General features: G+C 40.0%; 1 protein-coding gene and 1 pseudogene across 7 annotated transcripts in view; one reads left to right on the top strand and one right to left on the bottom strand.

The window, feature by feature from the left end:
* The window catches only part of LOC127952811 (Fc receptor-like protein 5), a 140,874-nt gene that overhangs the window by 77,225 nt on the left and 38,769 nt on the right, over nucleotides 1–24,880 (top strand). The window lies entirely within an intron of this gene.
* LOC127952827 (uncharacterized) lies at nucleotides 443–23,482 on the bottom strand (annotated as a pseudogene).

Consider the following 24,880-nt stretch of genomic DNA (forward strand, 5'->3'; position numbering starts at 1 on the left):
GCACATTGTAAACACAATCAAAGCTTCAAAAAAGCGCGTAAAACGGGACCTTTAAAGAGTTGTATTTTCTGTATGTAACGTTACTGTATGCAAATGTTCGTATTGTGGCACTCTGAAGCCTCAAAATACAGGCGGTTCCACAGTATTTTCCCTTCTAAATATTAAAACAGATATTATCACATGCGGTCCTGAGCTGAACTATGGAGAACGATAAAAATACAGTTTGTATGTATCATTTGAGCCCGCAGCTGCGTTAGAGACCGTTCAAACAGCGCGGGAGCTCAACGGATCACTGTGAGGATTCAGAATGGCGAGAGAAAAAAAAAAAACAGGAACTGCTCTAAACCTGACAGCGTAAAGACATCCGTCAGAATATTAATATTTTGGAATGACTGATGATTTTTTGTCAAGATAACAAAAAAAATTTAGGCAGCATGGGTAACATAATATTTTTAATTGACTCAACAAATTCTTTATTACAGTGTACAAATGACATGTTCAGGTGGTTATAAAGCAGGCAAACATCACAGAGGTTACATAACATAGAAGCACTAATACTTACACTGTAAAAGATCTAACTTTATTACAATATTAAAGCAGAACGAAATTAAAACATTAAACATTAACTTTCATGATACAATAATACTGAAAATCAACTGAAAAAGCAGTAATGTAAAGTAAGCTTCCAAACCTTTATGAACAAACAGATTAGTTCGAGTCATTGTGTCATCAACATAAATCAGATAATATATATATATATATTTTTTTTTGCAATTACAAAGAAGAAAATTTATGTAATGACAAACAATTCCTGTTGGGTAAAATCAAGTTTTGCTCTACAAGTTTTCTTGTTAATTTCTTGTTGAATCCATCAACCATTAGCTGCAAGTCAAAGGAGGACAGCGGTGCACGCACACAAACACAAATGTTAATTTGACCACATGCACATTCAGCCAAACAGCATTAATGATAATAATAATAATATTTGCTCAGTAAAATATGATTTAAAATGACGTAATAAATCATTCAGCTGTTATACCTCTCATCCTGCAGCACTTGAAGATCAGCACGACTGTCACTATCAGATATGGACAAACTGTCAGTACAGAACTGAGTGTGTGGAGGACAGAGATCTGAGATTCTGAATGAGACGCTGAAAAAGAGACACACAAACACTTTATTGATCACTATATCTGAACGAGAGCATATCAAGAAATAAATCAGCTCACAGTTTCATTGACTTTCACCTCTGACTGAGATCCATCTCTTGGGTGACTCTCTTCTCTCTGGGTGTTTGCAGTAGTAGAAACCCTCATGTGACTTTGAGACATTAGAGATGATGATCTCTGGAGTTTGACTCTGGATGAGTGATCCATCTTTATAGAAATCAGCTCTGAGGATTGGTAGGGTTGAATTTTGAAATAAACAGCGTAGAGTCAGAGAATCTCCTTCAGTCACAGGATGAACAGGACTCTCCAGAATTACACCAGCTACACAAACAGAGGAAATGTGTGCTGTTTGTAAATAGTATATTGCAACTAGGGCTGGGATAAACGATTATTTTTTAAACGATTAATCTAGCGATTATTTTTATCAATGCATCGATTAATCTAACGATTAATTTTTCCAGACCAATTCGATTTCGATTATCTCCCCATTAATTGACTACTAACAATTTATACATGTTGATTTACATATCTGAATGAAAAAAACATGAATTCCTTAACATTGCAATATAAGTTTATTGCTCTTAAAATTACAAAATAAAAGAATGCATTACTTTGCACTTGTATAGAGATAGCATTCAATAAAACCTTGAAGCCTTGAAAACACATAGCTTACTGAAACAAGCTTACTGAACACATAGGGCCTAGCTTACTGAGAAAAAGTTCTTCTATCAGGTGAAAATAACAACAACTTGATGTCTAGCATTCAATAAAAAAAAATCTCTGAATGCTCCACGTGAAACTTTGGCGTTCCGCCCTTTTTCTATCGTGTTTAATGATTTTGGTTAATATGCATGAGGGAGAGAGAGAGAAAGAGAGAGAAAGAGAGAGAGCAAGACAGCGCTCATGTAGTTTGAAGACTGTGAGTGCGCGAGTGCGTGTGAAACTTTGGTGTTTCGCCCTTTTTCTATCGTGTTAAATGATTTTGATTAATATGCACAAGGGAGAGAAAGAGAGCAAGAAGCGCTCGTGTTGTTTGAAGACTGTGAGTGCGCGCGTGCGCAGACGGGGCTCTCTCTCGTACGCTCCCGGTCAGGCTCAGCAGTCATTCTATTCTACATCACTCACCAATCAAATAAGGCTTTTTTCAGCCGCCAAAAAAAAGATCAATGCAGAAAAACCCCTGGATTGGTTGTATAACGTTGGACAGAATGTTGATCCGGCCATCGCGTATATTCAGCACACATAAGGTAAATGTTTTGCAAAGTTTTTTAGAGAAATAAAAACAGGTCGACGAATCGATGCACATATTTTGCGTCGATGTCATCGATGACCTTGACACGTTGTCCCAGCCCTAATTGCAACTATATGGTAACAAATATTTAATAATAATAAAGATTGTAATTTTTCTTAAATTTCACATTTTCTTACAAAACATCTCAGGTTACGAATGTAAGCATGGTTCCCTGAGTAGGGAACGAGACACTGCATTCTCTAGAGGGCGCTATGGGGAACACCTGGTCGTGACCTGTGTCTGAAGCATACATTGAAAAATTACCAATGATTTGGCCGGCGACAGCCTCTGGCGTCACTACCGGCGAAACTATAAATAAGCGCCAGAAGAACACGTCATTCACTTCTTCATCTGATGCTTAGTATTTTAGCATGTTTACTTAAAGTTTCCTAAGCATCGCAGAGGTACTGAACCACATGGGAGAGGCAAGCTCAAACCTCTGGCGAAGGGAGCATCACCTGAGGCAGTATATACAGGAACAATTCCGTAACTGCCTCCTCCACTTCCCGCTGGATGTGACAACACAGCTAAGTGGCCTGGAGGCCCCTAAGGGTGACCTAGCCGGACATCAATGAAATTCCCTGTAGTGCTGTGCCAGGTCTGATGATCAGCGAGGCTTCCCCGCAGAAGCCTGTGATCTTGGCCGCCTAATACCAGAGCATGAGACCAGATGGCCGGTGCTGACGAGTGTTTAATAAATAACGTAACTGAGCACTGCAAAGGAAACTTACAGAGTTTATTAGTAGACACATAACAACCAGCAATTTAACAGAAACAGAAAGGGTTACATATTCACCTCCACCCTCCTGCATTGGAGCCCCGCTCAAAGGGTGCCTCCTTTTAGTCCAGACCATCAGTAAGGTGGTTGCTATGAGCATAGGAGACTGTTACCCTTGATCAGGTGGAGAGCTGGTGGTTACAGGGGAATTAGGAAGGGGAGGATAAAAGTTAAAAACACCCAAATGAATGAGTAGCTACCTAGGTATCGCTCTGATTTGGACGAGAACACTGCCTCGTCTGGATCAGACACACTGCTTATCTCCACGTGAACCATGATTCCTCTTACCCCTTCCTGTAGGCACGAGTGCGAGCCGTGACACTAACCCGTCTGCACCCATCTTTGATCCTCAGATCGAGACGGGCCAGGACCCCTATGTTGTTCGGGCTTGGACCTGGACCTTCGTGGTATGAAGGATTTAAAGGCAGCTGAGTGTGCCCTTGCCACTCTGAATTTCTCGACGGAGGTACCGAAAAGTTTGGAAAGTGAGATCATAGCATCGAGAAGAAAGCCCCTTTCTTTCTTCCCGATGTTTGCCAGATTCACCCACAGATTTCTCTCCGTTACCACCATGGCCACCATAGACCTACCCATGGTGGAGGCGGCCTGCTTGATTGCATGGAGAGAGAGGTTTGTGGTGCGGCACAGCTCAGCTACCTGGTCAGCTGAAAGGCCCTCGCCTTTATCCAGGTCCTTCAGCAGCTCAGCCTGATAAACCTGAAGCACTGCCATCATGTGCAACGAAGCCACAGCCTGACCTGCTGCGTATGCTCTGCCATTTAAGCCAGATGTATTCTGGAGGAACTTAGATGGCAAAGAGGGAGATTTAAGAGAGATTGTTTCCCCCACAGAGGGGGCATCCTCTCATAGCCGTTTTTGTGCATCACCTCGATGTTGGCATAACTCGTATGCTGAAACTGATGGAGGCAAGATGAAACGGCCTCTTCCATTCTTTTTCGACTTCTGCATATAAATCAGGCAAGAATGGAAGGCTCATCTGGGCTGGAGGGCTATGGTCAGACAAATAACGCTCGTTGAGGCGACCTTGCGGCGTCAGTTTGCTGCAACACTTCCATGGCAAGTCCAACGTTGCCATGGCGCGATCCATAACCTCTAACAGCTTCACATACCCAGGGCAGGAGGATTGAGAAGGCTCAGCCTCAGCCTCTTCGCCAACCTCAGACATCTCCTGCTCTTCCTGGGCAGAACCCTGCAGAGCACTACCTTCAGTATCAGAAAGTGTTAATGACATCACATCTTCCTCCTGAAGTTCACTCTTGTCTGCCGCCGGAGAGAGTGCAGCGAAAGAGAAAGTCCCTCTCTAAACTCCTCAGCGAGATCAACCTGTGATCCCCACAAGCTCATTTTCCTCCATGCCTCAGCAGCGGCAGGGGTGTGGGGGGGGGGGGGGGGTGCTGAACCATGGGAAGCAGATGGCTGTCCCTCTTTCCTCAAAAAGAGAGACATTCGAGAGTGGAGCTTTCTCATAGAAAAACGCTTACAATACACGCAGATTGTCTCATAAGCTGTCGACGGCCAACTCTGTTTTTTCAATGTATGCTTCAGATACGGGTCACAATGAGGTGTTCCCTATAGTGCCCCCTAGAATACACAGTTCAAAGTTCCCCTGAAAGGGAACTACATTTTTGGTATCTCTTGCCCACTGAGTGTTTGTTTGTATGTAGTGCAGACTGATGCTTCCTGATTTTGTTTAATCATCTGCATTGTGTACTGCATTGTAAATGAAAATATTATTATAAAAATTATTATATGCACACACTACACACATATCACACATATGTATATATATATATATATATATATATATATATATATATATATATATATATATATATATATATATATTAGGGCCGGGACGTTAACGCGTTAATTGAGATTAATTAATTAAAAAAAAGTAAAAGCCAAGTAAAAGACAGTAAAAGAAATGGACACAGCGACCCCATTGGAACTCAATTGAGACAAGTGAAGCCCATTTTTAGCGTTTTTTAGCACTTCCGTTTCTGACGTGCAGACTCAAACGAAGCTTGACGACGTCAGCAACCTGTCTGACAGATGTAAATCTTCTAAGTGGCTGTGCCTGCAAACTGCCATCGTTAATCTTGCAGAGACGGCGAGCTTGAGCAGGGAGTTCTTTGGCGTGAGTGAGCAGAAGTAAGTATTCTGATTAATTATTTTGTATAGTATTTTAAAATGTAACGCCACTACGCCATATTAAGTTAATTGCCTGCGAGCTTCTCCTCCTGTCTGTACGGTAATGCGACAGAGAGACGAGTGGTTATGACGCAATCGTTAGCCTATTTTTTACAAAAAACTGTTTATACGGGGCCATAATGTAACATAGAAGGTAATGGAGCCCTTTATACATTGTCGTGTATCTTTAGAAATAAATAATGGACAAACGGAGTCTTTAAATGCCTCAGATGTAAAGTTATTCGCTGTCAAAGTGACGCCAAAATGAATGGGAGTCAATGGGAATGCTAACGCAAGTGAAGTTCTGCTAAAAGATGGCAGCCCCCACCCGACTTCAACTTCCGGTCGAGTTCCTTGCCCCCTGGTTCGCATATCACCGCAGCAGCACATCGAGCCTCAAGTATCACCTCAACACAAAACATATAGCAGCTAGCGTGGACTTTACATTTTATGTTGAACTATGTATTATTTTGTTGGTGCAACAGTTTATGTTGAACTCTTTATTGTTTTGGCCAAGGTTATTGAGAGTTGGACTTAGTATGTTATGGCCTCTGAAGCAACAGAGAGATGTTTTCTAATAGTCAGTGTTTCCAATGTTCTGAATGTAATTGACAGTATTGTGTTTTACTTAAAAAAAAAACACTTTACAGAAGGTTCCAGCACCTATAAGCTTCCTGAATTTCTGAAATGTACTATTTCTAAATTGTTTCTAATTATGCTATTGCTACACTTCATGGCAAAAATTGCACTGGTCTGCTAGACTTGGTTGAACAAAAATAAACAATATTTTGTTGCTTAAGCTTATGTATTCAGTCATTATTCAATGGTATACTATAAATCCACGTGAAAAAACATCTCGGTTACGTATGTAACCTTGGTTCCCTGAATAGGGAACGAGATGCTGCGGTGACGTCACCACGTATGGGAACACCTCCGGTGTGACGAATGTCTGAAGCCCTATACCATCCCGCCAATCCTATTGGCCAAATGGCGCATAGCACCACCCTACGCATGCGCACGCATGATATACCTGGGTGCAGCGCGCCATTTCGCTCAGATTTCATGACTGAAGATGAAGAAGTTATCAAGGTACGGAACGGCCAGAACCGCAGCATCTCGTTCCCTATTCAGGGAACCAAGGTTACATACGTAACCGAGATGTTCCCTATCATAGGTCACTTCGATGCTGCGGTGACGTCACCACGTATGGGAACGATATACCAAAACGCCTGACGTACCTGATAACTGAGATCCGAGGAAGCATCTGCTCAAGCGGAGAGAACCCGGGAGCCAGGGGCCATCCTCACATCCAGACTGTAGGACTTGATAAAAGTGCTCGGTGAGGACCATCCTGCCGCAGCACAGATATCATCCATAGAAGATCCACTGAGAAAAGCTTGAGAAGAAGCCACAGCTCAAGTGGAATGAGCCTTAATTCCTAAGGGCGAAGCGAGTCCGCGCGCCTCATAGGCCAAAGAAATTGCCTCCACCAGCCAATGGGACATGCGCTGTTTTGGAACCGCATGGCCCTTACTTTTATGTCCAAGACAGACAAACAGCTGGTCAGATTCACGCCAAGGGGCTGTACGATCCACATAAGTCTTTAAAGCTCTCACAGGGCAAAGACTTAGATCTTCTGATCCAGCCTCAGCAGGTGAAAAAGCTTCCAGGAACACTTGCTGAAAGCGAAAGAGGTTAGATGCGACCTTAGGAACATAGTTAGGCCTGGGCCGCAGCAGCACCTTCACAGAGCCCGGTGCAAATTCCATGCATGAGGGTGAATTACAGACTGGTCGTGGGCCAGCTGTGAGCTAATGCATCCACGCCCAGGGGCGATGGGGGGCATAGGGAGAACCATAGCGGGCAATGCGTAGTCATGTTTGACGCGAATAAATCCACTTTCGCTTGCCGAATATCCGCCATAAAAGATTCACCGTAATAAGAGAATAAAATTTGCCGAAATAGACACGACTCGATACGTCTAGACGAGACTAGGTCGCGGCGGAGTTTGGCGCGATCCGTTCGGCTAGAGAGGTAGTCAAACGGCATCGCTATATAATAGCAGTCCGCCATGTAGCACACTGAGGAAGGGGAAGCGCGTTTCTCCTGTCCGCTCGGAGGGAGAGAACCGCTTATGCAGGTCAGAGCCTACTCTGAGTAGAAGCTGCGGTTAGACAACATAGTATAAAGCAAAACTGCTCTGATCAACGCGCTCGAGTAGGGGAGAGCGAGCAAGTGGAAAACTCCAGTGCATCACTGTACTCATAGTCAAGCCGCACATATCGCCCCTAACCAACACCTCGTGCGGGGCCTCGGCGACCGCAGAAGCGAACGGTGGGGGTTAGACGCGAGGCGACTGAAGAAATAGACTCCAGAGCGCGGATACTTTTCTTATTTTACCATAGCCGTAGGCTATCACAGAGAGAACATGAGAGAGGCTGCAAACGAATCTCTCATGAGTGCCTCCCTGTGATAAACCCATATACGGCTCTTACCTTTCGTTGACTCATCGCGTCCGCGAAAGAGGAGTTAACACTGCTCGAAGAAAATCGCTGGAGAACGCGAGATGATAGGGCACAGAAGATTCGCTATTCCTGAAGGAATGAAATCTGAGCGAAATGGCGCGCTGCACCCAGGTATATCATGCGTGCGCATGCGTAGGGTGGTGCTATGCGCCATTTGGCCAATAGGATTGGCGGGATGGTATAGGGCTTCAGACATTCGTCACACCGGAGGTGTTCCCATACGTGGTGACGTCACCGCAGCATCGAAGTGACCTATGATAGGGAAATGGATGTATACCTAGCCGGATCTGTAGGGGGCGAGAACAAGTCTTTAAACCTGTGTGTAGGTTATGCCTACTGTGAAATTACCACATCAAACGTGACTTGCTAACATGGATGCAGCTAAGATGCCACCGGGTTTGCTTCAGGGAATTTTTGTTTTTTTTAAAGAAGCTTCCCAATGGAAACCTCGACAAGATGCACGTCTGTTTCACACATAATCCGTCTGCAGTGCATATGCAGTCCCTGTGCGTTACGTATGTGGTGCTGAAGCATTGTGCTTTCACACAGGACGCACTTGCAGTCCACTACTTGGTACGTGAATGATCGCTGCACTGTTGCAGACGCAACGCTCCTGGAATCTACTGACCCAACCGCGTGAACACTGAAATCTGTTAACATGGGTGCGGAAAAAAAATACGCGTCGCATACGCACCGCAGATGGATAATGTCTGAAACAGGCATAAGGTTGTTTGCACCTTTTGCAATGTGGAATTCGTTTACAGCTTTCTCATACAGTTTTTGATGCATTTTGGAAACAGGAGATGAGCCCCAGGTCTAATGCACCACCTGTCTTGAGAAACCAGTTCTCAAGAGACTTAGCTCTCTGCAGTGCAAAAGTGTGTGTTTGTCACCTTGTGGGTGTTTTCAAACTGCTGGGTGTTTCTAAATCATGCAATCTAAATGATCCCCCTTACCCAACCCCACCCCTAAACCAAACGTACTATGACTTCAACCAATCAGGTATCATGGTGTAAAAACACCCTGATCTGGTAACTCCCATTACTTTCCTACAGAGACCTATACTTGGTTCTCAAAGACTTAACGTTACTTTTAGTCATTATTTTATTTGGGTAGCACACATAATCTGAATGCCTTCGGCAGAATTCAAATGAGATTAATCTATATTAATTCCAAGATTACAGTGAGATAAATCTAGATTAAAAAAATTAATTTATGCCCATCACTAATATATATATATATATATATATATATATATATATATATATATATATATATATATATATATATATATATATATATATATATATATATATATATATATATATATAAATAAACATGCACAGATACAGAAACACAAACTCACGGTGTACAGTGATATTCACAGGATGACTGTTCTCTCCAGATTCAGTCTGACACCAGTACACTCCAGTGTCTGATGTGCTGGTGGAGTTGATTGTACATGTAGATCCTGTCTGTGATCCCCACAGAGATGAACAATATTCCAGCCACCCATTGTCTGTGTATCTTCTCACTCTCCATCTATCAGAGTTACTCTGGTCCTCACAGCTCAGAGAGAGAGAGACAGATGTTAAGTGTTGAGTTCTGTTGGGAATGATGATCAGAGAGACTGGAGGAGAAACACCTGAGAAGACAATCACAGTTTGGATATCAAGAGTTTTATTGATTTAACACTTTACACAATGTACTGTTTCAAAATAAAATATATTTGTAATTATGCCATCAGCAAGCAAACCAAAGACACCCGAGACAACTTCATGAAGTGTTAGTTCTGGAGGAAAAAACCTTGGGAGAAACCATTATTTGATTTAATCCACCATCATCTCAATTCTAATCAAGTAAAAAATAAATGTTATTCAGTTGTGTTGTGGGCAATAAAACAGTCCAGTACATTATTGTTAAACTAATTTTTACACTGAAATAATGAAAATATATGTGCGACCCCAAAATGCTGCTGACCCCTGCTTCCAACGTTGTTTTAATCTCTTCCAGAAGAAAAAGCATCTTTCTCCATTGACACAATTCAGTAGTAACCTTGTATTATGACAGAATCAAATTTCATAACAAATCATGGTCTTAAAATATCAAGGAAAATTTCAGAAGTCTCTCATTTAATTCGGTGATTCAGTCTGAACTCACCAGTGACCCATAGTGGTTGTCTGTTGCTGTTCCATGTGTAATAGGGTGGTTTTTCTCTCTCTGCGCTGCACACATAAACTCCTGTGTGATTTAGAGCAGCAGAACTGACCGTGTAGTTTCCTCCAGCTCCTCTGCTGCTGTCTGAGAGCAGCTGATTATAAATGCTGTTGCCTGTATAAAGTGAGAGTGTAGAGTTAACTCAAAAAAAAGGAGTTATATTTACATGAGACATTTAAATTACCTTTGTTGGTATAATCAGTACTCAGACTCGTTTATTGTTTGATTTTTAATCTTTATATATATATATATATATATATATATATATATATATATATATATATATATATATATATATATATATAGACTCGTTTATTGTTTGATTTTTAATCTTATATATATATATATATATATATATATATACACATACACAGTACAGGCCAAAAGTTTGGACACATCTTCTCATTCAAAGAGTTTTCTTTATTTTCATGACAATGAAAATTGTAGATTCACACTGAAGGCATCAAAACTATGAATTAACACATGTAGAATTATATATGGAATTATATACATAACAAAAAAGTGTGAAACAACTGAAATTGTGTCATATTGTAGGTTCTTCAAAGTAGCAACCTTTTGCTTTGATTACTGCTTTGCACACTCTTGGCATTCTCTTGATGAGCTTCAAGAGGTAGTCACCTGAAATGGTCTTCCAACAGACTTGAAGGAGTTCCCCGAGAGATGCTTAGCACTTGTTGGCCCTTTTGCCTTCTGTCTGCGGTCCAGCTCACCCCTAAACCATCTCGACTGGGTTCAGGTCCGGTGACTGTGGAGGCCAGGTCATCTGGCGCAGCACCCCATCACTCTCCTTCTTGGTCAAATAGCCCTTGATGCCTTCAGTGTGACTCTACAATTTTCATAAAATAAAGAAAACTCTTTGAATGAGAAGGTGTGTCCAAACTTTTGGTCTATACTTATATATATTATATACTTTTTTTTTGATGAAACCAGTTGCATGTAATGTGAAGTTGAGATGTTGCTCGGAGAGAAGGAGAAAACCCAAATAGGTGTCAGCAAAAAAAAAAGAAAATGCACGAGGGAGGACGTTGTTTCTTTCCCGTGTTTAATAAAAATGTCATATTACCATAAAAGTGACTGTTACAAAGTCCCCCTGACAAATAAAGGCTGACTCCAGCCGTACACAACCAGGGAGCATTACTGTTTCACTTAACAACCATATATACATGCCACAGTTGAAAAGTTGACTCTCAGGGTGAGGAAAAAAAGAAGAAAACAATGCACATCCAATAACAGTCCCACAAAACTGTACATTGCACTGACGTTCAATAAAACAAACCTGTGTGCAATGATTTTACATCTAACTGCATGTGACAAGTGACAACCAAAACCCTTGTTTTATCCCACCTTGCTTAACTTCAATCTTTCATGTGTGATATGGGTTTGTTCACCTATTAGCTGTCCAGTCAGAAGTAATTCTGTTTTTTTTTCTGTCTCAAGTTATAATGGTCAGTACCCTGAAAAGGGTAATTTGAGTGAAGTCCGTGTGTGGCAAAGTCACGGCTCATGTCAGAGTGCTCTGTGTCTGGAAAAACAGCACTGTCAAGTGTCTATTCAGATAAGGTCTCTGAGAATATGGAAGGCCGTATCAGCATAAAAAACATTCCAGCATTTCTTGTCGTAATTCCCAAATCACTCCTAAATACTCATTTTCTGGCGTTGAGTAGGGTTTCTCAGCCTTATGTAGAGTTCTGCTCGCAAAAGCCACAACAACATCTCGTCCAAAGTCGTCTTTTTGCATTAAAGCTGCACCCAGACCCAGGTTGCAAGTATCCGTGTAAACATAGAATGGCTGTGTGAAATTTGGAAAACATAAGATTGCCGCTGACGTGAGACAGAACAGTGTTACTTTCCGGGTGAGACAGAAAAGTGGTTCTGCTTTACTCGCATAGACAGGGACGAAGTGCCAATAATAGCCTGTAAGGTCAAGGAATCCTCCGACATCCTTTGTGTCTTTTGGTTTTTTGAACTCCGTCATCGCCTTTACTTTTTCAGGGTTTGGTGATATACCCCCTCAGGTGTGACACAGTAACTAAGACATGTGAGCTCACTTAAAAAGAACTGACATTTGCTCAGCTTCAGAGAGAGACCTGCCGTCTGCAGTCTTGACAGAACCTCCAGAAGATCCTCAAGGTGTTGTTCACAGGTCGGAGAACCTATTAAAAATCTTGTCCAAGTACACTGCACAGCATTTATAAGTTAGGCCAGTGAGGACAGTGTTCATGACCCTTTGAAAAGTAGCAGGGGCATTGCTGAGCCCAAAGGGAAGGACTTTGAACTGAATAGGCCACAGTGAGATATAAAAGCAGTTTTCGGTCTAGACTTTCCTTTTACGGACACCTGCCAATACCCCCGTAATAAATTTCCCACAGAACAGAAAGTCCAATGATTCATCCACCCAGGGTAGAGGATATGAATCCTTCAGTGTGAGTTGATTTAGACCCCTGTAATCCACACATAACCTGGGTTCTCCACAGAGTTTCTTTACAATTACGACCGGTGCAGTCCATGGGCTTGATGATGGCTCAATAATTCCATCTTCCAGCATTTGCTTTATCTGGTCTTCAATTATCCACTTCTTCTCTGGTGAAGTACGGTAGGGTGGTAAACTGACAGGCTTCGCACTACCTGTATCAATTATGTGCTCTGCCATTGACGTATTTGCCAAGTGATCATCAAACATGCCCCAAAAATCTTCCACCAGGGCAAGGAACTGAGCCTTTTTGTCCCTGTCCTAAGCATGCCTCCTCGACTTTCCTCTTCAAATCAGATTTTTGGACACCCATGAAGATCATGCGCCCTACTACTGTAGCCTCCATCCATTCACTCGCTAGTTCACATGGTTCCAGCACAACAGTGCCTCTAAAGTTACTGTCCTGGATGTTGACTGCAGCTCTTTGCATGAAATCCATTCCTAAGATAAGGGGTGAAGCGAGGTCAGAGACGATAACAAATCTATGGTAAAAACGTTTTCCATGGAATCCAATATTTAGCCAAATGATGCTGACTGGGATGCAAGTTGCTTTATTAACTAATTGAATGGAGGGGGGGGGGGGGGGGGGGTGCACTGTGTCACTGCTACCTGGAATGCCAGAAATAATATTAGTCCCCACTGCGGAAATGTAAATGCCTGTATCAAGGGCTGCATCAACTGCTCTGTTGCAGAGGTTTACTTTGACAATGAATGGGGTGTTCCAGAATGAAGAAGAGGCCGGGTCTTCTACATGGCCCAAGATGAGAGCCTCAAGTGTGGACACTGGGGAATGTGGGGTCCTATTTACCTTCTGGAGGGAGGATTGCCCCTGTGAAATGTCCTCCCTCCCCTGAAGTTTCCCTTCCATTGGTCAGATTTACTTCCTTGCTCACCTCTGATGGTGCCTTTGTTCTCGCTACTCTGATTATTATGTGCCTTCCATTTGCTGTTCATAAGTTCTGCATTGTAGCACCCCAAAAAACATCTACTTGTGGTACAAAGTTACACTTCTGTCAGTTTCCGGATGTGAAACCAGGTTTAGAGCATTTAAAGCAGTAAAGTTCACGTGGTAGTTCCTTCATTGGGAAAGGAACTACCACGTTACATTACTTACTACATTACTTCATCTCACGAGTCCAACCGCGTGCTTCTCAAAGCCTTGGCATGGGCCAAAAAAACTAAATAAATAAAATGTCCGTAGGTCTGCAACAAAAGATAATATCCTCCATCGACTAGTCCAAAAGTCTGACCCGAGGGCCAGAGACAAGATGTTCAGGTGCCACTTTGTAACGTGAAGTTGAGCTGTTGCTCGGAGAGAAGGAGAAAACCCAAATAGGTGTAAGCAAATTAAAGACAATGCACGAGGGATGATGTCGTATCTTTCCAGTGTTTAATGAAAGTACTTAAACATCACACACTCGTCCGCATGCATGGGGAGTCGAGTGAGGAACAGAAAAGAAGTATACAAACATCTAACTCCGGTCACAAAAGAAAATATTAAACTCAGAGATCGGTAGAGCGGGTAACTCCTCTCCCCACCTATCAGTTCTACCTCAGCTACGCTCTATGCACATACGCAGTTCTCGTCTTTTCAGATTCCCATAAAAGTGACCGTTACAAGCGCACAGCGCAGGTGCACTCAGGGCATGTCCAAATCCATTTTTCTATTTTGACGACAAAAAAAATGGTTGGCGCGCCCATGCGCATGGTCTAAACAGGTTGTCCATGTTCACTTAATGAGTAATGGTTTTTTTTGGGGCGTAACGTGCAATACACCAATTAGAGTCTCATCTCCCATTCCCTTTAAGAGCCAGCTGCGTTCATGCCATGACGGATTTGCTATTTACACGGCAGAATTTGGCAACCGCAAAGACAGAACGAGTCTCCAAGATGAAACGGAGCTTCTCATGTGGGAGCAAATATATTTAAATATATTTACATTTAATTAGCCTACAAAATAATCTTATGTATTGCAAACCTTTAAATCCAGTGTACCAGATGAATGCGTTTAATAAGCAGTGTGTACGCTCTTTAAATAAAAAAATAAAAAACATTGCGCCAGACTTTAGACCAGGTTTGAGTTAGTCTATGGTGCAGTCTATTTTCAGCTCCTTAAAATAGCATTGTGCCAGCAATGCACCTGAACACACCTCTTTTTTAGACCAGCATGCCCATGGCCGCAAAAATGAGTGCAAATGCATTTGCTAATTAAACGACGTGGCGCTGGATGGGAAAATGCGGACTGAAACTAGCAAACACACTTGTGCTGCCCCTTGCGTCACATTGTGCCGAGTGTATTATAGGGCCCTATATCTTACCTGATGAAGCAGTTACAGTGAACCAGCTGAATGTCCAGCCTGTAGAGGAGCCTTTAACCTCACAGATCAGAGTCACTGGATCTCCTTCAGTCAACCACTTCTGAGGATAAACACTTAAAACTGCCTTGGGTCTATCTGAAATACAGAAATCACTCATTAATAACATGTCAAACTTGTGTGTGTGTTTATAAAGAGATGATCAAACTCACCTGATACTGTCAGTGTAACTTCATCACTGAAGTATGATGTTCGTGATCCTCCTCTCTCTGCTCCATAGCAGGAGTATTTACCTTTGTCAGACTTAGTAACAGAACTGAATGTGTGTTCCTGTAGTTCACTGAAGAAACCATCTGAACCGTCTTTATGCCAGCTGTACTTCCAGCTAGTGACTCCTTCACCATCAATGTCACATCTGAGAGTGACTGTCTCTCCTCTGAATACATGTTGACCAGGTTTAATGCTCACTTTAGCTTTTGGTCTTTCTGTACAACAACAATTCACAATGAAAATATTTTTACCACATGATCAGTTACTCAAACAAATGCTAAATCAGGTCACACTGAAGTGTTGTTGTCTAAAGCTGTTATAATAACTGATTCAGTGTCTTATGAACCAAACTGAGAGACCATTTTGAAGGGTCAGGAAACCTTTGCAGGTGTTTTGAGTTGTTCAGCTGATTGGCATGTCACCATATTCTAATTTGTTGAGATTAATTGGTGGTTTTATGTTAAATCTGAGCCAAAATCATCACAATTAAAAGAACCAAAGACTTCTGTCTGTGTGTATTGAATTTATTTAATGCAAGTGTTTCACATGTTTGGCTTGAATTACTGGAATAAATGAACTTTTCCACGACACCACATGTTTAGTTACTTGATTTTAAAACAAATGCTAAATTTGAATGCAGAAAAATGCAGAAAAAACAGAGTTTTAATTATAGGACCTAAAATCTCTGCTTGTAATAACCTAGAACACTGTCTAAGACTTGATGGTTGCTCTGTCAATTCTTCGTCATCAGTCAGGAACCTAGGTGTGCTATTTGATCGCAATATTTCCTTAGAAAGCCACGTTTCTAGCATTTGTAAAACTGTATTTTTCCATCTCAAAAATATATCTAAATTACGGCCTTTGCTCTCAATATCAAATGCAGAAATGTTAATCCATGCAATTGTAGCAGGAAGGGTTATTACCCCTCCTACGTCATCGTTTAGTGTTTAGCCAATGGCTAGGCGTCCAGGGTGTATAAGAGCATGAGCTACCAGTTCCTTGGCTCCAGTAATCTGACTGATCTGTATTAGTATTGTATGATCTATCTGTGCTTCATGCCAACGAGTTTATCAGAGACTTTCGGCTCCATCTACTGCATAGTTTGGGGATAGTTATTCTGAGACCGCATGCTTTGTATGTATACTGTTCGAGCGTAAGCCAAGAGAAAAGAACTCTGTGTAACACTTTCTGTTTGTTTTTAGGCATGCGCTAAGGACAGTACCGACTTTCTGAATGAGCATTATCTGCTCTGTGCTTCATCATAAGGCTTTATTCGTGCTGGGCCTCATCAGCTGCTGTTCTGTTTTGGGTTGTTTTGTCTAGTTTTTGGTGTGCTGTTCTGTCATGAGCGAGTCGTCTCAATTGAACAGCTGATCGAATCGTCTTGGGTGAACCGTTCTAAGGCCTGGGCACCCGGGGGCAGACGCGTGACCAATTAGGTGGTAGGGTCTTCACTGTAGTCGTGGTCTTCTCTGACATGAGTCGTGGAGTGTGTGCTGTGCTGGTGTGTGTGCACTGAATGGGCTGCTCTTCATAGAGGTGATATCTTGAGACTGCCCTTGGGTACGCCCAGGATCCTCTGCAGCCATCGTTAGAAATTAATAAATTGAAGAGAGATTGCTGGTCAACACCTTTTATACAAAAGGACTGTCTTTTTATCAATTAATAAATTGTATGTTTTTCAATCACGTATGTCTCTGACTCCAACTGTGGTTAGGATCTGTGTGTGCCTTAGCTTAGGGGTTATATTAAATTCTTGGGGCGAAATCCCCCAAGTGGCGTAGTCGGAAATAATTAACTGAATTGAACGTGGGTATAAATTGTTCCGCCCAATGTCATAAAATTGAGCCCTCACTCCTGAGCGCTTTGCCACACATTTATGACCTCAAGGCTAGATTATTGTAATGCTTTATTGGGTGGTTGTTCTTCACGCTTAGTAAACAAACTACAGCTAGTCCAAAATGCAGCAGCAAGAGTTCTTACTAGACCCAGGAAGTATGACCATATTAGCCCAGTCCTGTCATCGCTGCACTGGCTCCCTATTAAACATTGTATATATTTTAAAATATTGCTTATTACTTATAAAGCCCTGAATGGTTTAGAACCTCAGCATTTGAATGAGCTCCTTTTACATTATACTCCTCTACGTACGCTACGTTCTCAAAACTCCTTTTGCTATTTGGCGCCTAAACTCTGGAATAACCTACCTAACATTGTTTGGGAGGCAGACACACTCTTGCAGTTTAAATCTAGATTAAAGACACATCTCTTTAACCTGGCTTACACATAACATACTAATATGCTTTTAAATATCCAAATCCGTTAAAGGATTTTTAGGCTGCATTAATTAGGTAAACCGGAAACACTTCACATCATTAGAAGAATGGCATCTACGCTAATATTTGTCTGTTTCTCTCTTGTTCCGAGGTCACCGTGGCCACCAGATCCAGTCTGTATCCAGACCAGAGGGTCACTGCAGTCACCCGGATCCAGTACGTATCCAGATCAGATGGTGGATAAGGACCTCTACCTAGAAAGGACCTCTACTGCCCTGATAGACAGCGGAGACCAGGACAACTAGAGCCCCAGATACAGATCCCCTGTAAAGACCTTGTCTCAGAGGACCACCAGGACAAGACCACAGGAAACAGATGATTCTTCTGCACAATCTGACTTTGCTGCAGCCTGGAATTGAACTACTGGTTTCGTCTGGTCAGAGGAGAACTGGCCCCCCAACTGAGCCTGGTTTCTCCCAAGGTTTTTTTCTCCATTCTGTCACCGATGGAGTTTCGGTTCCTTGCCGCTGTCGCCTCTGGCTTGCTTAGTTGGGGTCACTTCATCTACAGCGATATCATTGACTTGATTGCAAATAAATGCACAGACACTATTTAAACTGAACAGAGATGATATCACTGAATTCAATGATGAACTGCCTTTAACTATCATTTTGCATTATTGAGACACTGTTTTCCAAATGAATGTTGTTCACTTGCTTTGACGCAATGTATTTTGTTTAAAGCGCTATATAAATAAAGGTGACTTTGACTTTGACGACATTCTAATTTATTGAGACGCACCTGTACATGAAAAAAAAATTACTCACCTTCAGTTTGTCCAGAGTAGATGTTGGAAATCAGCACTAAAACACAAAGAGAAAAACTCATTAAATTAAACACTCATTAAAGGGGGGTGAAATGCTATTTCATGCATACTGAGTTTTGTACACTGTTAAAGAGTTGGATTCCCATGCTAAACATGGACAAAGTTTCAAAAATTAAGTTGTACGTTTGAAGGAGTATTTTTGTTCCCAAAATACTCCTTCCGATTTGTCACAAGTTTTGGAAAGTTTTTTTCGAGTATGGCTTTGTGTGACGTTAGATGGAGCGGAATTTCCTTATATGGGTCCTAAGGCACCTCTGCCGGAAGAGCGCGCGCTCCCATATAGCGAGGCTGAGCAGAGCACAGACATTTCACTGATCAGAGCGAGAGCGTCGCGAAAAGTCACAAAAGACTTTTTGGTTTTGGTTTCCAGGGCAAGACATCCCTGCACAGATTACCAAAAAAAAAAACAGCATTAAGGGACCAGTGGATGGAGTTTATTTTTACAGAGCATCAACGGAGTTGTGCAAGTGTTTTTGTTTGTTCCCTGCATTTTGAAGATGCTTGTTTTACAAACAAGGCCCAGTTTGACGACGGATTTGCGTATCGTTTATTTCTTAAGGATGATGCAATCCCAACGAAAAAGGGTCACGATCGTGTATTGGAACCGCAGGCGGTGAGTAAAACGGCTTCAAATATCTCTGCCTCCTTGTTAGTGCATCCCCTCCCATGCCAGAGACCCGGGTTCGAGCCCCGCTCGGAGCGAGTCGTTGCTGCTGCTGCTCTCGTTCAGTTTCAGCCTCTGGATCTGATTCTGGATCATAAATAAACGGCTGAATCTGACTGTAAGCCATGGTTTGTTTTGGATGATGGTTTTTCCCTCACGGTAATGTCAGCTTCCACTGACGCTCTCAACGCAAAAGCTTTGATTCTTTAGCTCCGCCCACACGTCACGCCTCCAGTCGGTCGTGTTTTTCCAGGAAAAATCGGTACAGACTATCTTTCTCTTATGAATATAATAAAACTAAATACTTTTTGGAGTTATGAAGGATGCAGTACTACTCTATAGGTACTCAAGATTAACAGGATATTGAGTGAAAACGAGCATTTCACCCCCCCTTTAAACACTGAGTTAAACACTCATTAAACATTGTCTATTTTATGTTATTTTATAATTTCATCTAGAGCGAATTGCATCTGTCCACAGATTATGTTGATCTGGTTAAAAAAAACAAAAAAAAACATTTGTATGTTATCATGGTAAAATAAATAAAATATAACAATCTTGATCTTTTTAGATTGAACTTTGAGTGAGTTTCAGTTTTAAGGAAGCTAATAAAAAAAGGAGAGATAAATGCACAGAATAAAAAAGATGAATGAAATATATAATATACTACCAGTGGAAATGTTTCCAGATAAACATTAAAACATCTGACTAATAACAGAGGTATCTCAATATTTATTAGACAACATGGACAATAACTGCAGAACAAACCATCCATTACAAAGCACTAAACTGAATGACTGAACAAACACACTGATTTACAACACAACACAGTGCATTTCTCTTCACAGACAGCACACTTTCTCTCTCAAACTCATCTCTCACTCTTATATTTCCTGATTAGAGCTGTGTTTGAAACTCTTAAGAGCAGCAAAAAAATAAAAATAATAATACAATATACAATATACAATATATATATATATATATATATATATATATATATATATATATATATATATATATATATATATATATATATATATTAATGCAAACATAAACTGCAGGTTATTACTATAAACTTTTTGTAACAATTTGTTTACACTTTTTATACTTTTTAATAAAATATATATAAAATAAAAAAAGAATAAGAAATAAAATACTGCTGCAAAGTTCTCCACTTAATAAAATACTCTCAGTATCAAACCAATATCATATAATAAAATATAATGAAAAATATAATAAATAACTATGATTACAGTACAGCATTACCAATCCCAGCTTGTAGGCCTGCTCATATTTAAATATATATATATATATATATATATATATATATATATATATATATATATATATATATATATATATATATATAACTTTTCCAAAGTGTAAAATACAGCATCGACAGTTTCAGTTATTAGGCCTGCTCAGATTTTGTTATTCGTTGGACCGATCAGAATTAAGAGCAAAGGTCTGTTTAAATGCAGAGGGGAGCTGCGTTTGAATTACAATCGTTTTTCTCCTAGATGTAGTGATGTTCACACTCGCGTGATGCCTTTTGAATACATTAGGCCGGTGACACACTGGCATATTGCACCTGTCAGAAATAGTCTATTTTGCATCAATGCCACATAAAATTAAGGTAGTTCTGATTGCGAAAGGGGTCCAACACAGTATTAGTATGATGTTCCTAATAATTATTTTGGTGAGTGTGTGTGTGTATATATATATATATATCCAGGAACACTGAATAATGTTTACATTTACTTTGTAAACATTTACTTTACATACATTTTTAGCTCAAATGTAAGACTTTTTCAGACCTATTTTAAGACCTGAAGACATAAAATGAATACCATATGAGCGTGTTAGAGCAATGTCTATAGTACTATATAAAGTACCATAGAATTATGAATAAATGAGATTAATTAAATAACATAAATTAGGGGTGTGTGATATTGATGAAAAAAAAAAAAAGATATCTCCAAAATATTCTGAGATTTTTTTTAAATAATGATAATTAATTGATATTTTGCTGAGTGTGTTATTATGTTGATATCTTAAGGCAGGGATAGGCAACTCCGGTCCTGGAGGGCCACTATCCTGCAGAGTTTAGCTTCAGCCCTCATAAAAACTCACCTGCCTGTATATATCTAGTAATCCCGAAAACACTGATTGCCTTGTTCAGGTGTGTTTAATTAGGCTTGGAGCTAAACTCTACAGGACAGTGGCCCTCCAGGACCGGAGTTGCCTATCCCTCTCTTAAGGACTACTGTGGACAGCTGACTCCTGAATTTTTTTATATTCTTCATATTCTGTGTGGTGATCAGTTCACAGCAGTAGTAGAAATCAATCATTTCCATCAAGTTTTATAGGCATTTTTACCTTTAAGTCCTTTTTTTCTAAAAGTGTGTACCATCTTTTGAGTCAGATTCTTGCATTTGGGTTGTTACCAAGCAAAATAAATCAGCATCTACAGAATTTATCTTTACAATGCAGAGGAAACACAGAAGCTGCATTAAAAGTGTAATTTAGATGTGTCAGCTCAGAGGGACATGGAATACTTTAACCTGTAGTTACAAATGCATGAATAATGTTTTAATAATTTAAACATAAAATATTGAATACTGATGTTTGAAATTTGTAAAAGGGTCATATGATGCTTTTTTAAAGATCATTATCTTGTCTATTTTGTGTAACAGAATATGTTGACATGCTTTCATGTTCAAAAAACACATTTTTTTACAAATACTGTACATTATTGAAGGGACTCTATGCCCCGCCTTTGTCAAATGTTTTTTTTCTACAAAGTCCCTCCTACCGACAAGCGTAGCGTGCTCTGATTGGCCAACTGACCCAGTGCATTGTGATTGGTGAAGCTGAGGCTTGCCTCTGTCGATTATATTGTGGTTGCACCAGCAAATAAAGCAAAGTCTTAGGTGTGGAAAAGCTTTGACCACGTTTATAATGAGCCAGTGGGTTATATTGCTGGACGAACCATCAGTGAGCGCAGGAATAAGCTGAAGCCATCTACAGTGGATTCAATAATTTTCCTCCACAAAACATGTAGCCTAACCTTGGGGAGTAAAGGTTTTTGGAATTATAAGGTTCTATCTGACATTTTTTTTTTTTTTTTGCCAAAATTGAGTTATTACATATTCTTATTCTGTGTCAACGTATTTAAATTATTTGATAGATGTTTTAATGTTGTGTACATTATGGGACTTAAGGTTCTAACTACACAGTCGAATGGAACACAAACAATTTAAAGCTCAATATCTCAAAACTACTTGGAATGCAGATAGAACCTTTTAATTCCAAGGGGACCAAATATTAATTTGTCTCGAATTGCTAAGAGGGCTTCTGACAAAATCTAGCATGCAGAAGTAACAAGTTGCCTACAATGATGCAATGAGAATTTTACTCAAGGTTCCCAGAGGATGGAGTGCTAGTCAGATGTTTGTATCTGTAGGAGTAACCACACTGAAAGCACTTTTAAGAAATTTGATGTTTAAATTTATGCAACGTCTGGATGAGTCTACTATCAGTATCATGGTGGCACTCTCAAATCCCTTAGTGAGTTGCTCCAGGTACACATCCAGACTGAGAGTGCATTGGTTGAAATGTCTGTATGTATTTTAATTATTGTATTTGCTTTTTTCTTACTGTTTGTTTGTTTTGTTTGTTTTTATCTGCCCTGTCTTGCGTGGCTTTTGGACAAGAGTCCAAATAAACTCAATTGAAATTTAATTTTTTAACATTAGTTATTATGAATGAAGCCATAGCAATGGACGCCACTAATATATGTGTGTGTGTGTGTGTGTGTGTGTGTGTGTGTGTGTGTGTGTGTGTGTGTAGAGCACCCTCACTAATTAAAGAAGCGCACTCAGTAATTTGATTCTGGACCCGGGCCTGCATTTAAATCTCTGTGGGTTTTCAGGGTAAAAACATGGGTCGATTTTCACATCGTTTTGAACTCTGAACAAAATAACAGTTTTATTGAAACTGCTCATTCACTCTCTGCCAGCATGTGAAGTGTTTGGTAGAAATATAATTTTCCCCGGTTACAGCAGAACACAAAGCAGCACAGCACTGGACTTTGAATGAGCAGCGCTTATGTTTATTCAATGAAATCATAACGTTAGCCTTTTGAAGTTTAATTTTCACAATCAGCTATATAGCAATCCTGGTCTCGACTTCAACGTCTTGAAATCATAATTAAGAAATTCTTCTACAGTTTAAGACTTTAAGACCTTAAATTTGATACAACTAAATGTAAGACTTTTTAAGACCCCAGTGAAACCCTGTAACACCTCCCGAAATACACAGAAAGAATAATACTCACAGAGCACAAGAGGAAGTTGACGGAGTCCCATACTGACTGAATGATGACAGACAGTTAAAGACACAAACTGTGTTAAAGCCTCAAGACTTCCTGAAACCTGCAGTCGATCTTTAGAAAGACCAGGACAGATTCAAGAAATACAAATGTACCTCATGTGTGACAGAAAATATTGTTTCAGAAAACATCACACAGATTAACATCCAAGTTTTCTACAGGAATATTGTATTGACTTATGAAGTATTAATAAAAAGATACTTTACATGTGAAATTAAGCAAGTTACTGTTAATAAGCAAGTCATTGCGATTGAACCTAATTATTTTGTATATACAGCGAGTAAACTTATTTGCATTTTTACACATCCTTCTGACTGGATGTCCTGCAGTCCTGTTCACATGCTGAGAACTGGCAGTTTAGGTGATAATATTTAACACCATGTATATGAGCAACAGTAAAACTGATGCTTCTCAATAACCATTTAAAAACACCAATTAATTTTCTTATGTGTTTAGTTTTACTAACATTTCTCATTCTGCATGAAGCACTAATAAAACAAGATCTGAAAGCCAAGCTGTGAACTTCTCTTCACATAGCATGTGATTTACTATATATTACATCATGGCATGAGCAACTTCTTAGTAATGTCTTAGTTAAGCAAACCATTTTTCTTTGTAAAGTACTTCCTCTTTCATCTTAGTCTCACAATTAACATTGAAGTATGTCTGATATAGGCACATCTTTCTAAGAAAAACAATTTTTACTGACTGTGTCACTACTCGGTCAAAAGTGTGAAAAATACAATGAACAGTTTTTAGTATTACTCTCCAACAAATGACTCGAGTCGGTTCATTATAATGTAAATAATTTATATAAATATAAAATTATACAATGTGACAACTGTAATACAATTACTGAATAAATTACTCTTACGAGAGGGTTGTTTTAATGAATCATTAAACACTAGTGATAACTGAAATAAGGAGAACTTACTGGACTCTGAATCTGAGCAGGCGGGCAGATAGATAGATAGATAGATAGATAGATAGATAGATAGATAGATAGATAGATAGATAGATAGATAGATAGATAGATAGATAGATAGATTGATTGATAGAAAGACAGACAGACAGACAGACAGACAGATATGGGCTCATAGTTGTGGTTTGGTTTGTTCTGTTACATTAACCAGTTAAGGAAGAGCAGCAGTTTTTTTTCAATAAATGTATAAATTCCCTTGTTCATTAAACACACCAGAATGCAACCATTTTATAATGCTAAACAAATGTTTAAAATAAAATAATTTAAACATCATTATTCAATGTTTTATGTTTACAATATCAAAACAGTATTAATGCATTTGTAACTGCAGATTAAATGCATTCATGTCCTGCATTAAACAGTGTGTAAATGCATCTAAATGCCATGACATTATGAAGCATAAAATAAATTA

The sequence above is a fragment of the Carassius gibelio genome, chromosome B3 (assembly GCF_023724105.1).
Source record: "Carassius gibelio isolate Cgi1373 ecotype wild population from Czech Republic chromosome B3, carGib1.2-hapl.c, whole genome shotgun sequence".
In the NCBI taxonomy this organism is placed as follows: Eukaryota; Metazoa; Chordata; class Actinopteri; order Cypriniformes; family Cyprinidae; genus Carassius; species Carassius gibelio.